We start from the raw sequence: 14,068 nt of genomic DNA, 5'->3' as shown, positions 1-14,068 counted from the left end.
CAAAATTTCATTACAATAAGAGGAATCAGATCTTTGTGTTACACAGAAAATACATTTCCTCTCACATCTGCTACAGGTATGATGCCTTCTGTAAGTGAGCTGAATTTTTCAGGTTAATAGTCCACAGATGATATGTCTTCAGGTACAGTTAAGCTGAAATCCAAATTGCTTACCACATTAGTTGTGTGCCACTTCTTATCCCTGTCTGAGCTCAAATTGGTAAGCAAGAAATATGTTGCACATAAAGAAGATTGACAGCTTCTGGTAAACTGAAACACAATTTAGCTTTTACAATGACAGTGAAATCCCGGTGCTAAAGACAGAATGCGATAATGGCCAGTGAGCTTTTTCTCAGCGTAATGTATTTTACCACAAGACATGAGGGATTTTTGGTTCATTTTCTGTTCCAGAGAGAAAAATGAAGAGGAAAATAGCCAAAGGAAAGAGGGGAGAAAGATGCAGACAGAGACACTAATGACTGCTGTTAAATGTGTGTCACAGTGACTATCAAGAGAGATTTCTCTGGTTTTCTTTATAAGCAGAAGAGCTAATAGATTTCTTTTCCACAAATATCTCATGTGCCAGTTATATAAAGTCTCAGGTCGCGTCTACACTTTGTTTTAAACAAATGGAGCCCAAAAAAATATCAAAAATATATCCAATTTTGGATGAATGTTCTCTACACTGAGAAAAGGAAGCAGAGTAGTGTACACATCAAACATCTGCCATCAACCTGAACAAAATCAAAAACAAACAGCCAAAATGACTCCTGATCAAACACCACGGGTAGTTCACCACAGGGGGAAAGAAGACAAACCATATGTGCCACTGTAACCAAAAATACTAAGCTGAAATGTGTTTCGGTTCATGCTGTGCAGGATATCACCTTCAGTTCAAGCTTTAATTACCTCTTGCACTGAGCCAAGTCCAGCTAACAGCCTGCCAGAAATGTCTAAACAGAGTAAAGCAATACATGAAAAATAATATTACTTACATAAGAGACAGATGGAGTGCCATAAGAGTAATTTGACAATGTTGCTGGTGCACAGTTCAGCAATAAGCCCCTTAAAACTAGCTCAGCTAGCTTATTTTGTTTTGCATTAAGTGCTTCTAACTGCTGATATCCATTCAGTGATGAAGTGTCTTAGATCATCATTTATATTCTTTACAAACAACTCCAACTAAATAAGCTGATGTTTTAATGTTTTCTTAGTAACTGTTTTGACAATCTGGTGTAATTGGAAGAAGTCATTATTTGGTGTAAAATCGCCAACAGTTCTTCAACCACGGTGAGATCAGCTGACTGGGGGAAGAAGAAAAAAAAGCACAGGATTTATTTTCCTCATCATCAAACTATCCAGTGACCTGTTGCCTAAAGATGGGGACATTTACATGCTGTAAAAGACCACTCTAATGCACATGTTAAGCCATAAAATGAAGCTCATCCGTCAGAAGTGCTTTACATTGAGTTATACTCATCCCTACAGGGCTCAGTGCCATCAAACCTCCCCCCACGGCATAAAAGTAAATCGCCCTCACTGTAGAGATCTACTAATTAGGTTTTTCATCTGCGTGTAACTAAATGTTTGTGCATGTTACATAAATGTAAGCCATTTTAAACAACATCATGAGGAAGTCTTTCTTTAGTACTGGACTGGACATACTCAGCTACCTGTGATTGGGTAGTTCTGCCAGGGAAACTTCTCAAACCGTTCTGTGGAAGAACATTTTATCATTTGCATTGGAGTTTAAAAATAATTTTTAATTATTCTCACGTGGCAATTATTTGACTTGTCTTGCACCAATATTCATTCGCTAATGAGTAAAAGGAAAGCTCACCATGCCTTCTAGCTAATATAACATCCAGTTTTAAGGGCGCATGGTGATATCTGCTGATAACTGTTCACGGTGCTAGTCACAGAGTATGGAATGAGACTGTAATGAATCCAGAATATAAAGCATTAAGTACATGTTATTAATTTAATTAAGAGTAGACATTACTCTACGTGAAAAGGCTCTCGTATAACGCTCTGCATTTTCACAATGTGTTAAAGGACCTTTTTTGTTTGCTATAAACACTTAACATTTTATCGAACAATCATTGCAGTTTTTCAGGCTGAATGGTACAGCTCTAAATCCCTAGTTATGTCTAAATTGCTTCAAAAGTCTAACATATTAGTTTTTTATTGTGTAAATGTATTTAGACTATTTATTTACAGAGCATCGCCTCTTTATCCCAAGTTGCCCTTTGGCCTCACTGTGTTAGCAACTAACAGGGCGGATATTTGATGCTAGCACATAATATCCTCTCCTAAAATTCATTACTAGGCTGGAGCTGTTTTTAATTTTCGGGGGGCGGGGGGTCCTTCACAGATTGTATGCACTGTTTTGGTTTAGGCACCAAAAACACCTTAGTCAAACTACTAGATTTAATATTTTTAACAACATGAACTCCAAAAGCTGAAACATGCTTATCTTGTGTCTTTAAATATAACACCAAGCTTCTAAGTGAGAAAAGCTGATTGATTTACTATTCCTCTAAATCAGGTGTGTCAAAGGACACCTTTGATGGTAGCCTTTTGACAGACTGGTGACCTGTCCAGGGTGTATCCCTCCTCTCAGCCTATGGCAGTAACTGGCAAGATGACCTTGCTCCAGCACACCCCCTCTCAAATCCTATACTAAAATATAATTGCTCTACATTACACATATGCATGTAACACCACAACAAGTAAAAATCTTTTATTGAAAAATCAAAAAGATTATATAAAATCAGAGAAACAGGCACCAGTCAAGAACTCTTATTCATAATATCAGTGTAAAACAGGACAAGGTCTCAGCCTACAACAAAGTGCAGCGCTCTGTGAAAAAACAACAATAACAATCATTTTAAAAGATATCCAAGAAGGTCAGAACTGGATCTATTGAAGTGTGGGTGGTTCACAGGTTTTAAAGAAAAAGTAAAAGTTAAACAATAAAATAAATACTTGTTCCCTAACATAGTCAAGGTTTTACAAAGTTTCCCCTACACCTACGAACACAGGGGATATAAATCTAAATAGCCAATTAACATTAAGAAGCTTTAAAAGATTGCAGCAGATCAGGATGACAGCACGGTGGTTAAGTGCTATTAAATGAAGATGACCTTGGTGCTTAAAAATTAGCCTTTGTGCCAGCCCTCCTGTTCTCTTAAGAGAGATAAATCTCGAAGTTGATATAAATGACTGTCTGAACCAACTGCATTCAGCATAGCAACCAGGAATGCTTTGCACATCCTTAATGCATTTAGCCAATAAGATAACAAAAGCTGTTGCATGCTGTGATCAGATGGTTGGGTGAGATGCACAAAAACAAGCTAAGCCTTTCATTTTCTATTGCACACGGCAACCATCACCTTTGCCAGAGACGGCTTTCTTCTCCGCTGTTACCCTGCCAAAAAAAAGAAGAAGAAAAAAACCCTGCTAAGTCCTCTCACACAGCAGCGCAGTTTGCGAGAAAATGAGCCAAGGCGAGACTTTCCCCGCTGTATCCGGGCCCGTAAGAGCTGGATTTGAAGTCAGGAATTAGGAGCACAGACACCTTGACAGGCTGGAGGCGCCGGATGGGGAATGTGCTGCTGATTCCACAGTGTGACTGATGCCCTGCAGTTGCGCAGATCCACCCAGATCCCCCAGAGTCTCATTTCAACACACTCCACCTGCTGACAGCAAGTGCTGCACAGGGACTGCTGAAGACGCCAGCCTCACCTCAGTGTTTATTAGAGCTTTGTAATGTTTGCAGTCAACAAGGGGAGAAGAAGGCAGCACTTCCAAAATAAATCCCTACTCAAACTGTTTGTCTGTGTCTTCTGGATGTGTAATTATGAGTCTATACTCAGACATCAAGGGATGAAATTCCAATATGGTTTCAGAAAACAAGCTCCTTATAAACGTGGCAGCAGTGAGCATCGTGGCTAATTAAAACAACTTATAAATGTCAATAACTAATCAAAATCAATATATCAATAAGTTATTATGCCTAAGTTAATGATGCCAAATCACATAACTCAGTGTAGTCATATTTCTGGCCCTAGAGGCACACACATATACATAAGGTTTGCTGTTCTTCAGTGTTTCTGTTTCTCCGCTCTCTGTTTCTGTCGGTTTTCTTGTACGTGACTATTACTCCCTATTCCTTACTAACATCAGCAGGTGTCATGTCTCCTCTTAGTTATCTCAATCTTCCCATTTTTAAGTGCTGGATTTCTTCTTGTGCCAATGTTGTCTCTGCTTCACCTCACCTTGCAGTTGCAAGCCTACCAACCCACTTGATGTCATCTGCTTTTTCTCCTTCAAGCCATCCTCCTTCCCTGTTCACCTCCCAATTTGACTCTTCAGCCTCCAGCTTTCCTGTTCTACTGTTTAATAAAACAGCTCATTAACACTACGCTACACGTATCCGTTGACTGTGTTTGCTTTAAAAAATGTGCAAGTGAGTCACCGGACCAAATCTGCCTGTGTGTACAAATCAAGTGACCTGAACCCGATTCTGTACTACTTTCCCCCCACACAGAAAACTGATCAATACGTGATCAGACAGGGAATTGGACCTGTCTGCAGAATTAATGGCAATGCTATCAATAAAGTGAACACTACACATCAATTTTATGCAACATAAGAAATAGTCCGAGGAAGAAGACAAGAAAGTGCAAGAGGTACAAAATTTGAAAAGCACCACGCTGGGATAAAATACTTTGAATGAAGAGCAGATGTGATGCCAAAGACTTGTGTGTGAGATTTGAATTAGAAAGCTGTGACTGCATGGACTGCAGAGATGGGCCATTCAGCATCCAAATTTTGGCATCCAAACTAACACTGACTGTATTTATAGTTCCAAAAGACCAGATCCCCAGCAGTAAGAGAAACAAACGCTGAAACAACAGCAAATCTGATTTTTTACAGGGTCTCAACAGATAATGTGTATGCTTGAACACTTGATTCATAACAAAAAAATGACATTTTCACTGAAATGCACACACGCACACATACATTACCTTTTCCCCCCTAGAGCACCCTGTTCTGGGCCAAAGCTCCAACTCGCACCATTCTTTGAAAGCTACTTCGTGTGTTCACTGGCCACCTACTACAACCGGTACAGTATTACAATAAATACCTGATATGAAATAGGCATAACACTCGGTGTTATTAAACTTTTTGGTAACCAGACACCAAAGTTTGGTGCGTCTGGTGCTGCAGACTTTTTCCTTGCTTTATTAAAATTATTTAATTTTGCCCATGGGTCACAGTAGATGTCATATTGAGAACATTTTCTATTAAAATGATTTAGGTCACCAAAGCTTTGAACTGGTGCTTGGTGATCTCACATACTGATCTGTGACCAAAGATTAAGTCCTGGTGGTCAAAGCTCATGAATCACTGATTAAAGAGACATTTTGACCATACAGGATACCACATATTGATATTGCAATCACAATTTTCCAGGATGCTCAAACACTAAAATCCACCTTTTTATGTATTCTCAATTTTGACATCAAAGGGAAAAAAAGTGAGTTGCATATATCAAACTAGGAAAATGGCTAAAGTGAGGCAGCAGATTGAGCGCAGCAGTTGCTCTGGAGCATAAATTCATTTGTGCCCCCACTTATCACAGCAATTAAGTTGTGTCATTACAGTTAAAAGAGGGCGGAGCCTTTTGCTTCCTCTGTGGATGCCCCACATTTCTGTACAGTAAATGTAGCTTTTTCCTTGCATTCCTTGATAGGGGCTCCACCAAAAATTACTTACTAAGCTACTGTTTTAATTATTTAACATTTAATCAACAAGCACCAATTACAACCTCAGATGCTGAAAAGTTGTCCTACAAGTGGTTCTGTGTGCACTAAGTGCAAGTAGCTTGAAAGAGATTTAACAAAGAGAGAGAGATTAGCATCATACAGGCGTAATTTTTGCACAGCATTAATGAGACAGGCTGGAGGACTACTAATGACCCTGACAACTAGTGCAATTATCCATAGATTAATTTGCTATTAAAACTACCACAGCTCTGTTTGCATGCATATACATGCATATGTGCACTAATGAGAGATCATGGCACTTCATACTACTGCATTATTAATCTTCATGAGACATAGAAGAGTAGCAGCATCATGCTGAGGAGGATGGCTGTGCTTTATAATGATCAGTCAAATGTGTCACTGAGGCTCTCAGTAATAGTTTCAACCCCCAGTCGGAATTCAGAAAAAAAATCTGGCAGCAGCCAGCAAAATAACACTCTCAGTCTTCTGCTTGTGCTCTTTTTTAACATCCCATTTACTAGAGATGTATAACCATTTGATGCAATAATCTTTTCTGTTCTGATCTGAGTCATACACCCTGTCAAACCTTGAAACAGCCATCAAAGAAGCTGTCGACACTCAGTTTTCTGCCACAGCTGGGGACCTCGGCTTGCCTGTAAAGGTCTGAGTTGTCTGCTTGAGCATCACAAGCTGGAGGCTTTATGCCAACTATTATTTTCACAGTTGTTTCAGAGTGTTTCTAAGATTAACCCAAAATAAAACATTACTTTGCACCGAGTGCATGGATTAATTCTCCATTGTTTAATATGTAGCTGTTTAAGCATAAATCTCCCCATATTAGGCTCATAAATGTGCTGAGTATTGCTGTACTTAAGTTAATCTATGAAACAGTTTGTCATCCCTTCTTTATTCGAAACAACTAAATTCTTTGTCCTTGATTACAGACTTCAAGTCCAAAGCTGTGTAGTTCTTTTACATTCTGTAGTCTATGCGCATATTTAGTATTTATTAAACTGCAATTAGCCTAATTGCTATATAATGCATCTTTTGGATAGTCACACACATTTACCCTGATTGCAATCAAAACAGCAAACTGTCACATGCAGATTTAAATTACTTCCAAGTTAGTGTGGAAGTCAGTAAATTTTTATGCTGCTGTTGACAGGAACTCACATTCTACTGTCCTCACACCTCATCAGTCAGTTAGTTGGTAGGGAACATAAATATGGATGAAACCAAGGGAACCAAAATTGAAAAATATACTTCAGCAGCTTAAAACTGGCAGGCAGCCGCTGATAAAACGAAGTAAAAAGTTGTTGTGAACACAAAACCAAATGGAGGGGGGAAATGAAAAGAAAATGAAAAATGTGACAGAAGACTTGGGTGAAATCTCATCTACTGTATGACTAGAATACATGTGTGGACTGGCTGAGTTTTATTGTGATCCATACAAGACCAAGGAATGTTAAAGTAAAAAAAAATATACTTTAGCCAATAAAACAGACACACTGGGAGTAATAAGCACCATCCATCTATTCTCTTCCGCTTATCCTTTCAGGGTCACGGAGGGAGCTGGAGCCTATCCCAGCTGTGTAAGGGCGAGAGGCAGGGTACACCCTGGACAAATCGCCAGTCTGTCTCAGGGCTAATACATAGACAGAGACAACCATTCGCACTCACATTCACACCTATTCTGCAATTTAGACTTTCCAATTAACCTAACCCCACTAACTTGCATGTCTTTGGACTTTGGGAGGAAGCCAGTGTACCCGGAGAGAACCCATGGAGAGAAACATGGGGAGAACATGCAAACTCCACACAGAGAGACCCCAGCCTGATGGTGGAATTGAACTCGGGACCTTTTTGCTGTGATGCAACAGTGACCACTAACCACCATGCTGCCAGGAAATTAGTAACACCTTTTAAAGGTTTTGGTCAAATGAAGCAATTTAGGAAAATAGAATGTATGGGCCTCTCATATGGTCTCCCCAAATTTAACACTAAACCAGTCGTTTTCTAGGAAGTCTATTCTCGCAAACTGCTGGCCTGACGCATCGACTGAGAGGCAACAGACATAATATATTATCTAAAGCCAGAACAGCTTTGGTGGTTAAATATGAGTTACAGTAACAGTGACCTCCACTTGCAAATCCATACTATCACCATGTCCCGACGAACTTCCTGAATGTCAATAACAGTGTAGGTTGTTCAATTACTCTGTAAAGACTGGAAAAAATTTATTTTATTTTTTTTTTTTTTAAATAGGGGGTAGATGGTGATAAACGTTTTACTCACTTTGGTGATCATTTCCAACATTTTAGCTTTTAGGTGAAATATCTCAAACCAGTAATGGACTGTGACTCTCATTTAGAATCTCTATTGGGTTATTTTTACTTTTTAGATCTTCAAGATGGATAGCACAAACCAGACTGATTTTCACATAATATCAGATTATACCTTTGGTGATGATCTCTTTACTCATCTTCTCTGCTACTTGATACAAACTGATTAAATGTGCCTGATCTCAATTTCACGGTCATCTTTTCATGCACCTCTGGACCTTTTGGATCAGGGCTGCTATTTTTCAGCTCTCATCACTAATGATTCAAGTGGGTCTGAAACAGAAGTTGGTTGCTTCCTCCAGAGGTTTAAAGTACAGCTTTCCAGAGACCAAACTAGAAGTAGGATTGGAACAGCTGTCTCGACATGAAGGTGACTTTGATTGGCTAGCATTTATAAAGCATATGAGGATTGTGTGCAGGAGTGTTTGAGTCTCAGAAGTTGGTTGCTTTCTCCAGAGGTACACCAGTGCTTCGCTGGATCAACAACCTCAGGTCAACAGTGTCCTCAGTGTTTTATTTTTCTTCATTGAGCCGGGTGTTTTTTCCCGAAGCACATCCATCCGCTTTGCAGCATAAAAGGTTTCTACATGTGCGTCACACTTCAAACAAGGCTAAGTTTCTTATGAAAGCATGACTGGGAATCCTAACATTCATCACGATCGTTGCAGCAAAGGAAAACAAATTGGCAGCTTACACTTTACAATAAGAAAATGAATAGATAGATGGCTGGAAAAATGGATGAACGGATGGATGGGCTCTTGTATTGTGGTTGTAACTGAGTTGGAATTAAAAAAATCTGCGAAGTAACTGAACTGATTTATTTTGACGGTTGGAAAGAAGCAAAAAATGTCAAACTGCCTCCCTGATCATGTGACGGGATGCATGTCTTTTAAATGCCACAGTACACACAAATATGCACACACAGAAGCTCATTCACATATCCTCAAATGCAGATCTGTCTATTTACACTCCCTGGGTGACATTAAACAGTCACATTCTGCCAAAAGGACAGTGCTTTCATCAAAGCGGTGACCTTCCAACACCCCACACTCCCTCCATCACCAATAACCATCGTATATACTCACTTTAACAGGTCATGACATTTACGCACACACATGAAAACATGTGTGATGTCACATATGAAACAGCAAAAATAAAAAAAAATAAAAAAGTGGTGGTAACCAACTTCTCAACAAGACAGTTGAACAGGCAGAGCCTGCAAGAGTGTGGCAAAGTAGTCAGAGATGTTTGAGCTCTTCACCCACAGAGCGGAGACACTGCTTAAGGAGTGAAACTGCTGCTTCATCACAGCAGGTGACAGACACGTGGAGAAGAATCATTTTTCTCAAGTGAAAAAAACCTGAAAAGAACCTCTAATTGGCCTCCAGCATCACAACATTTGGGCTTCACGTTTAGGGCACACACGCACACACAAAAGTCGCATTTCTGTTCGTTCTACTCATGAATGTTCTCCTCCGTTCAATGCACACCTTGACAGACTGCCAGGCAGCAGCAGGAGGCAGAACAGAGTGCTTTGAGCTGTGAGGAGGTTTGCTTCTCCCCCCTCTTCGTAACGCCTCGTCATTTACGTTGCTCATACATTTTTTTTGTTTTGTCAACCATCACTTTTCCTACCTCTGTTTACCACTTTCATACTAAAAAAAATGTGCTCACATTTCCTTTTAGACTGTCGTCTCCATCAAAGACATCTTTAAATATCACAGCTCCTTTCAAAGACAGGTGTGAAAGTGAGCTTTTGAGGCAAGAGCAGCAGTTAGAGGAGCAGTAAGTACAAGCACTACACAAAACAGACAGATAACACTTAAGGCAATCTGTTAAAAAAAGTTACTGTACAAGCTCCCACGTATAAAGCGCGTTGCTGGTCATGCTTTTTGTGTCTCTGTCGGTGATACACAACATTCACTAATGAGCTGCAAAAACAATGAAGTCTGCAAATCATTTCCACTGAGTCAATGTATCATATTTCTGTCTTAGCAGTAAACACAGATTATAGGTGACATTTCAAAAGACGTGACACAAATAATTCTGTTCTGCTCTCACTCTGTATTAGCACAGCAGACAGTCCTCTCACTGACTTTCTGTGTGTCCTCTGTCCCTGTGTGTCTGAGAGAAGTTCATTCTGGTCCCTACATTGTCATCTCCCTATATATTCTCTACACATCCTAGAATAAATGGTTATTATGAGCCTAAAAAAGAAACAAATGTCATTTTAATTAGCTCATATGGCATTAAGACCCCAGAGAGACAAAAAGTCATTTTAGCAACATACTAAAATCCAATGCCAATTTTATTCTTATTAGGAATTATTTAAGTCAAACCTTCTGGGACAGGAGGGTTTAAGTGTACATTTAAATGCAATTCAGGGGCAAATATTAAGCTTTAATGAAATTAAACAAATAATGAGTTTTCTTATAGAACTAGACAAAAATAACATCCTGTACTGGCAGACGTGCATTTCCATGGAAATGTTAAATATGCCATTTCTTGATCACCTGCACTTACAGTGTCTAGGCAACCCAGAAGAAAACGACTGCTAAAATAGTGGAAATAAAGATAATGGAAACTGCACTTGAGAAATGATTTAGAAATAAGTGGAAAGTTTTATTTTTATCTCCTCCAGCAAATCAGCCACAAATGTCAGCTTAATTAATGTCCAGAGCACGAGCATTTTTTTAAAGTATTATTCTGAGAAGTTAGACTCTACGTATTTAATTTATGTTTCATGGAATAACTTCAGTCCTTTGGGTCTTGACTGGTATATCTTATTATCGCAAAAAATTAATTTTTAAAAACCCACACACAAAAGAAAACTTTCATCACGGTGCAAAAACCATCACTGTGACTAGGACCACTATTACAATCATTTTGGGACAATTTGTCCATCCTTTCACTTTAGCCTCTCATCTATTTCAGACAAATTAGGCCCCACAGATTTCTCAGGAGTACAGCAGGATCACCTCAGTCAATGACACCTTGAAAATACATTTCTTCATTTTAAGTTTACTTAACTTTTTAGTTAGTAGATGTTTAGAGGCACAATTCACCCAAGCTCACCTGTAATTATGAAAAATAGAATTTAACTGACCAAATGTTGACATTATCACATGGTGAAATACAATCTATATAAAAACTATGAGTTTTTCTCCTCTTGGATTCCTGCAAAACTGCAGTTTATTATTTAAAACTGTAGGAGTGATTTCTTTGTATTTCAGAAACCTTTAAATTAGTGTTGTCAGCGTTAATCTCGTTAAAATGACGTTAACGCCACGCATTAGCGCCGTGCAGCACCACGCACCTGGCGATCCGCACTAACTCGCTAACGGAGATTTGCTACGTTAATGCGGTCATGGCGTTAACGTAATTTTAACGAGATTAACGCTGAAAACACTAATTTAAATATTTAAGATTCATATTCTACAGATGTTGAATAATAGAACTAGTGATGCTTACAATAGACATGACTGTAATAAGATGAATAAGTCAGCTGACCTCCAAAATTAATACAATTGTTTAAATGTATGCTTCACCCTGGTAGATGTGCCATACTTTTAAATTCAGCTCATCTCGGTGGGTAATGTGTCTCCGCCTTAGAAAGCTGTTATCATAAAAGTACAGGATGGGCCATTTATATGGATACACCGTAATAAAATGGGAATGGTTGGTGATATTAAAGCCCTGTTTGTGGCACAAACCTGCGGTGTTGCTATCAGTGTGTGTAGAGTGGGAGAAGAAGGTTGCATTGACAATCCAACATAATGGACAGCACATTGAACACATTTTATAAGTGGTCAGAAACTTGTAAATAACTCATGAAAGAATAAAGTTACGTTGAAACCAAGCACACCATTGTTTTTCTTGTGACATTACCAATAAGTTTGCTGTGTCACATGGCCCTCTTCCTATTGAAAAAACAAAAGTTGTATCCAAGATGGCCGACTTCTAAATGGCCACCATGGTCACCACCCATCTTGAGGAGTTTGCCCCCTCACATATGCTAATGTGCCACAAACAGGACTTCAATATCTCCAACCATTCCCATGTTATTACGCTGTATCCATATAAATGGCCCACCCTGCATAATGCAGCCGTAACCACGCAGAGAGGTGTTAATAAGCATCACATTTAAATTAAAGAAAAAATTAAGGAACATGCTTAAAAACGTGGGATTTTATTTATAATTTTATTTTTTTCATTTTTACTGGGCTACTTGATGTCTTTGAAAAAAGTGAATTTAAGATTTAGTTTTGCATATTCATTGCACTAACCGCACCTCACACCATCTTCAATTTTCCTCATAACTAATTTATTCTTGGGGGGGGAAATGCATGGTGGAAAAAAAAAACTGTACAACTACTCTAGCTGTGAAATGAAGCCGTGTGTGGGCACATTTAAAAGGCAGGGAGAATCTTGTTTAGAAGAAGCATTCAGTAAAAATCTGTGAAAATAGACGCAGAGAAAACTAGGACACAGTGACTTCCCAAGGATCAAGTGGCTTGGGTTCAAATCAAGCATAAAGGCTGAGGAACAAGAAAAATATTATTCTGGGAGTAATACGTTTATTAAATGATACAGCTTTACAATCAGCCAAGAATGAAAACACATTCATTTTAGCTGGCAAAGCTTCAGCTATCACTAAAAAAAGGATTTTTCTTCTACAAATTTGAATGGTTTCAGGTAGCCTCATTACGCTCTGCACAATATGTTATCAGTCAAAAAACGAATCTCTCAAATGGGGTTCAAATTAGCATTTAGTGAAGAAGTAATGATGGATGGAAGAATAAAACAGAGGAAGATTTAGAAGAACCACGTTGGATCTTAAACAAAAGGGCACAGAAGCTGAGAAAATACTTGTGCTATTCATTCACAGTGATGTAATTTATTGTAAACACATCTCTATTATAACGGTAGTCTATTTTGTGATTATCATAGCTTAAATACTCATCTTATGTATGCATTAAGAGCTGAAAAAGGTCAGACATTTTATTCTCCCCACCAAGACCACAGTGATCCGCTGGGAGCAAAGAGAAACTGCTGCTGACTTTCATGTGTCATCAGTCTGCCCATCTCTGCTGTACACTCTCCAACCATCTGTCTTCATCTTTCTCGTCAGCCTGCAAAGGCTTGAAGAACTAACTTCACATGCCGTTCAGCAAGGCTCTTCTCTGCAGTTTCTCACAAGTGTGTCTCTATGTGAGAACAAAGTCCACAGTGCTGTTATTTGGATCTTTCCAATGAGATGTAGCAAGTAACCATAATGAAGAGTGGGGAAAAAAGGCTCTTTAAGTTTGACCTCTCTGTTTCTCTTTTTCAGTTATGTAACCGTTGTTTGAACTTCTGACATGTGCTTTTCTTGTCAGAAGCACTTATTTCAAAGATAGCACAATGCAACAATCATTGTGCATCATTGTGCTGTTGGAACTTCTATCACTCACTTTCCCCGTGTTACAGAAAGTCTCCCCCCCCCACACACACACCACCTTATATTTACATAGGGTTTTTCCTCATTTAGAATTCTATCAATAAATAAACTTTATATGAGAAAAGGCTTGATCCATAATTGCAGGCTCCCTCAGCTATCATTTCTGTCAACTGCTCAGAGATGCCATGACTCATAGTGAGTGGATTGGATTTAGTCTCTAGATATGGGAGGTTTACTGCCTATAGTAGCGAAATAAAGTATCATGCATAATGATCTGAGCATGCATTTGCTCTTTAAGCAGCCTGATAGTTTTTATTGCTTCTAACGACTAAGTTCCCCAAAGTACACTTAACACTGATGAACTATTGGTAAACACGTTTTAAACCAGCTGTAGGTATTATCTGATTCCATGTTCAAGGAGTCATTTAATGCATGTATCTTATAATTTATGATTTCATATTGTTCCTTCATCTCTGCAATATCATCTATAGT

At 38.8% G+C, this 14,068-nt stretch overlaps 1 protein-coding gene across 2 annotated transcripts in view; it reads right to left on the bottom strand.

Moving 5' to 3' along the window:
- asic2 (acid-sensing (proton-gated) ion channel 2) overlaps positions 1–14,068 on the bottom strand; it is a 412,120-nt gene that overhangs the window by 283,520 nt on the left and 114,532 nt on the right. The gene's annotated exons all lie outside the window — the stretch shown is intronic.

The sequence above is a fragment of the Rhamphochromis sp. 'chilingali' genome, assembly GCF_963969265.1.
Source record: "Rhamphochromis sp. 'chilingali' genome assembly, chromosome: 15".
Classification (NCBI taxonomy): Eukaryota; Metazoa; Chordata; class Actinopteri; order Cichliformes; family Cichlidae; genus Rhamphochromis; species Rhamphochromis sp. 'chilingali'.
Note: the sequence above shows the minus strand (reverse complement) of the source record. Positions and strands in the feature narration are given on the sequence as shown.